Here is a 5,640-nt window from a genome sequence, read left to right on the forward strand (position 1 = left end):
AAAAGAAAAAAATGAGGAAAAAAGTATTTAAATTTTAATAATGATTTGGGGGTAATGATATATGAAGAACAAAACTCTATTTTCCAATTCAGATATTGTTATTTCTATTTCTTCCTCATTCCAAAATATATAAGTAAGTATTTTTAATACTTAGATGTAGATAACTACAGCTACCCATATCATTGACTGCATAAGTTCTTGCTATCTTAATGATTTTTCAGTTACTGTTCATTTTCTCTTAATGACAGACAGGTAAAAGTAGCTGCAAATAAACAAGGCACCAGCTCTCAAGATGATGATAAAAAGTGAGTATCTTCTTACAGATAGAGTGCTTTGATAGGTCCAAAGAACAGATTTTTATTATGAAAGGCTTAGCAAAAAGCAATTATTTATCAATTAGGACCATAGGGATTGTGTATCAGTACAAAATCCATAAGCAAAACAACTTTAGGGCTTGGTAGAATTTACTGTACAATACAGGGTTTGAAAATAGAATACAAAATTGAAGTAAATTGGGGGAAGTGATAAGATAGTTGAGGAAAATTATATAAAAAAGGAAGCCACAAATTACAAGAGTATGTAAAAGCTGCTAAAATAAATAAAGTGATCACTCTGTTACACTGTATGTATGAGGGAAAGAGATCAAAGAAAGACCAATAAGAAACTTTCGTTGTACATGAATGGCTAAAGAAACTGTGGTACATTTACACAATGGAATATTATGGAGCTGTTAGGAGAGATGAAGTCATGAAATTTTCCTATACATGGATGTACATGGAAACTATTATGCTGAGTGAAATAAGTCAGAGGGAGAGGGATAGACACAGAATAGTCTCACTCATTTATAAGTTTAAAGAAAAATAAAAGACATTATTGTAATAATGTCCAGAGACAATAGAAATGAAGGCTGGAAAGACAGGCTCATGATATGAAGCTCACTACAAAAAGGGTTGAGTGCAGTTAGAGAAATAACTACACCGACTACTCTCATGACAATGTCAATGAGTGAGAGAAATAGAATGCCTGTCTTGAATAAGGCAGGTGGGGGGAGTAGCAAGATGGGGAACATTGGTAATGGGAATGTTGTACTGGTGAAGGGGTGCTCTGTTTATGAATGACACCCAACTACAATCATGCTTGTAATCATGGTGCTTAAATAAAGATAGTCTTTAAAAAAAAGAAATTTTTGCTGTGATTTGAGCAATAATGATGCCTACCTTGAAGATGTTTCTAATAGCAATCCATAGATAGTTTATTCAAATTTTGTAGCAAATGTAATTGATAAGAAATATCAGATGTTGGAAATAATCCATCTTGTGTTTCCTTGTCAATTGTGTTTAAGTAATTTACTTAAAATAGGTTTGAATAAATTTGAGCTTAAATTAATTGTGGATAATGTTTGAAACAAAGTCCTCTGTGAACTGAATATCTTATTAAAAATATGTATACATAGCACAGAATAAATTGTTTCTCCAGAGGCAGTCTTTGAATGAAGTTACATATAAATTAAACATTTCATGATAATGAGCAAAACATTGTTCAAATAAAAACATGCAATAATAAACAAAGAAAGTTGTAAGCTAATGTTGACATAAATATTCATCTTCATTTACTTTTACAAAATTACATTATTTTTGTTTTTTGGGAACTATACCCAGCAGTGTTCAGGGGTTAGTGCTGGCTCTTCACTCAAAAAATCACTTCTCTCAGGCTCGGTGGACCAAATGGGATGCTAGAGATAGAACCCAGGTTGGCCAAGTGCAAGAAAGTGCCCTACCAGCTAAATTTATATTATTAAAGTCCATTTAAAAATAAGATTAAGTAATAGCATATTATCATTAGAAATATGTGCCCAAGTTGCTATTGTCAGTTAATCAAGGTATTCAAATCCCTGTGATGAGGAACAAAGTACAAATGAAGAGATTTAATATTTCAGCATTATTTGACCAGAAAAATATTTTGTGATGCATATGTAAATATTTCCATATTTATTGAATACTTTAAAGTTTTTTGATATAAAAAGATCATGCTAGGAATAAACTCTTGTGAATATTTGGTAATAAACATTCCCCTCATTGTGAGTACCACAGCTTTCAACCTATGTACTTTCATCAAAATATATACGTAAGAAGTAACTTCTTATGTACTTTCATTCTTATGTACCTTCATTCTTAATATGTATTATAGAAAGACTAGTGCATTATATTATATAAATGGAATACCTGGGATCGAATCCATCCTGGGTCAGCAGCATGCAAGACAAAATCCTACGACTATGCTATCTCTCAAATTCGTGGCCCATGGGCTGCAAATGGCCCTCCATACAACATTTTGTGGCCCTGGCCTAAAGGAATCTTTTGTTGTTTTGTTTTGTTTTAGTTGTTTGGGTCACACACCCCCAGTGTTCAAGGCTTACTATTGACTTTTCACTCAAGGATCACCCCAATTTTGCCTCCTGCAGCCCCCAGGTAAATTGAGTTTGAGACCCCTGCCAGGGCCACTACAAAATCAATGATAATATACATATGAAAACCACTATCTTCTCCAGAAGACAAATATTCAGGCAAATATGTGAGTGTCAACTTAGTTCACCCCAAGAGGAGGAAGAAGAATCAGTGAGGCTTCTTGTAGGAAAGTGAAGCTTATGTGAAAATGAGATAGAAATGGGCTGTTTACTAAGATAATGGAAGCAAGAAGCATTCCAGAATGAGAGAACATGTGGTAGAGATAGGCAATGTAAGAGTATATCAAGATGTATAGTTCACAACAACCCACAGCTCACTTGGTGTCTCAAATGATATATTTAACTTTATAGAGAAGATAAATAAATATTTAAAATTAGGAAGAAAATTTTAATGACAATTATCATTTTTCCTTATGTGAAATATTTCCATTTAATTCTAAATTAAAGGTCAAATTGAGAGAGAGACATTAAGACTCATGCCTTGTTTGCTGCTGACTCCAATTCAATGCCTGGAATCAAATAGGGTGGTTTCCTTAGAAATTACTTTTGATTATAGTGCCAGGAATAACCCCTGGCTATCACAATGTATGGTTCCTAAATACCAAAACAAAACCAAAATAAATTCTAAATTACTTTAATTGCTATAATTTATTATAGATTAAAATAAGTTGGGGAAAATAATCCAATCATTTAGGACTGTTTAAATTCATTTCAGATTTTTCCAAAAGCCAGACTTATCAAACATTCTATTCTCTCTGTTCTCTCACAAATCCTTTAATCCTTCTACCCCATGACCAGAAACTCATTTTTCCTTTGGGTAGAGACTATTTTTATATCCTGTGTTTTTAGAAAAGTAGCAGTTTGGAAAAGCTCATTTATTCATGTAGTTCATCAAACAATAAAAAATAAATCCAGTTCAGATTAAAGTTGCATGAGAAATATGTAGAAGCTAAAACTTTTTTTTTTTTTTTTGTCCCCCAATTCACAATACATACCCGGCAAGGGGCCTGTGTTGAGGTGTATATGGGGTGCCTTTACTGTACCTCCTCTTTCTATACAGCCAGTGTAAAGAACACAGCCTGTGGTAAGATTTGGGAGGCCTTATCTTATCTTTTATTTATTTTATTTTTTTTTCTTCAGAGCAAACTAAAGTTGTTTTTTTTTTGTTTGTTTGTTTTTTTAAAGTAAGAATTCATTTAAAGGACAAAATTGATTAACATAATGAGGTAAACTAATATAACATAATATAGTGACATAACATAACATATAATATAATTGATATAATAATAATACATGTAAGTCAAAGAAAATTTCTGATTAAAAACGCAATTTTTTTTTTCATAATGGCTTACATATCTTTCACTGTAGTATTTTGGGTACATATTCACATTGAATCAGGGGAATACCCATCACCTAATATGTCCTCTTCTCAATCAAAAATCAAATATGCTGAAAATAGGCAGAGTCCTGTCTAGAGGCTTCCAACCTCAGTTTGAGAGAGGATGTGAAAAAAGTAATTAAAATACCACAATACAAAAAAAAATATCGAATTAAATAACCGATAAGCACCACAGCAATAAAGACAGGCACCACACAATAATCTCGGTTCTGAAATCAAATCATACTCAAGTGCAAAAAAGAAAGAGAAAAACAAAACAAAATAAAATAAAATAATATTGGAGACATCAACCGTAATCTCCACACCAAAATAAAGACGTCAAAAAAATAGATCATTTATTCTCCTCTTGCTGCTTTCGTGGTATGTGGAAGACTTCTACTTTATCTTGGATGGTAAAATCAGACCTGTTTCTAAAGATCTTGGTGGCTGTGCAGATCAGGGAATGGAGTTTATAAAGTCTTTCTTTGTGGTTCAAGCAGTTATGCTTCTTCAATGTCATTTTTTTGTTTTTTATGTGTTCTAGGTGTTTCAGAATAGTGCTACCATTCTGTGTTTTTCTTTTGTCTTCTTACTTACTTCGTTTAACATAACATGATCTAGGTCCATCCACGTTGCTGCAAAGTCTGTGATTGTATCATTTCTAACTGCCATGTAATATTCCATTGTATATATGTACCACATCTTAATGATCCATTCATCTGTTGTTGGACATCGAGGTTGGTTCCAAGATTTGGCTATTATACTGAGTGCTGCAATAAATAGTGGGGTGCATACGTATTTTGGAATGAATGTCCTTCCATCTTGGGGGTATATGCCTAGGAGAGCAATTGCTGGGTCAAATGGCAGCTCAATTCTGAGTTCTTTGAGCACTCTCCAGACTTTTCTCCATAGATGTTGGACTAGGGGGCATTCCCACCAGCAGTGGATGAGAGTTCCTTTCATACTGCATCCTCGCCAACAAAGGTTGTTTCCATTATTTTTGATGTGAGCCAACCTCACTGGTGTGAGGTGGTATCTCATTGTTGTCTTGATTTGGATCTCCCTGATGATGAGCGAAGGTGAGCATGTTTTCATGTGTTTGTTGGCCATCCTTCTCTCTTCCTCAGAGAAATGTCTATTCATTTCGTCTCCCCATTTTTTTATGGCTTCGTTTGGTTTTGAAGGGCTCAGGTTTCTGAGCGCTTTGTATGTTCTAGATATCAGCCCTTTATCTGATATATCAAGTGAAAAGATTTTTTCCCATTCTGTTAGCTGTCTTCTTGCATTAAGTAGGGTTTCTTTTGCCATGCAGAAGCTTTTTAGTTTGATATAGTCCCATTTGTTTATAGTTGATGCTAACGTTTTTGCCATTGGTGCTCCATTGTCAAAGACCCTTTTGATATAAAGGTCTTTGAGTGTTCTGCCTATTTTATTCTCGATAAACTTTATAGATTCAGGTCTGATTTCCAGATCTTTGATCCATTTTGAGTTGACTTTTGTATAAGGAGTGAGATATGGGTCGATTTTCACTTTCGTGCATATGAGTTTCCAGTTGTACCAACACCATTTGTTGAATAGGCTTTCTTTGTTCCATTTCATATTCTTGCCTCTTTTATCAAATATTAGTTGGCTATATATCTGGGGGTTTATGTCTGGGAATTCTGTTCTAATCCACTGGTCTGAGGTCCTGTCTCTGTTCCAGTACCATGCTGTTTTTATTACTATGGCTTTATAGTATAGTTTCAAGTTAGGTAAGGAGATACCTCCCAACTTCTCATTTTTCAGAATGTGTTTAGCT

The 5,640-nt window shown here is 33.8% G+C and overlaps 1 non-coding gene across 1 annotated transcript; it reads right to left on the reverse strand.

Annotated features, from left to right (window-relative positions):
* Positions 1-3,432: 3,432 nt before the first annotated feature.
* On the reverse strand, positions 3,433-3,565 carry LOC126032689 (small nucleolar RNA SNORA51). Its single transcript, XR_007503912.1, has one exon. It is a non-coding gene; the product is annotated as a small nucleolar RNA SNORA51 (small nucleolar RNA).
* Positions 3,566-5,640: the final 2,075 nt, after the last annotated feature.

The sequence above is a fragment of the Suncus etruscus genome, chromosome 16 (assembly GCF_024139225.1).
Source record: "Suncus etruscus isolate mSunEtr1 chromosome 16, mSunEtr1.pri.cur, whole genome shotgun sequence".
Lineage (NCBI taxonomy): Eukaryota > Metazoa > Chordata > Mammalia > Eulipotyphla > Soricidae > Suncus > Suncus etruscus.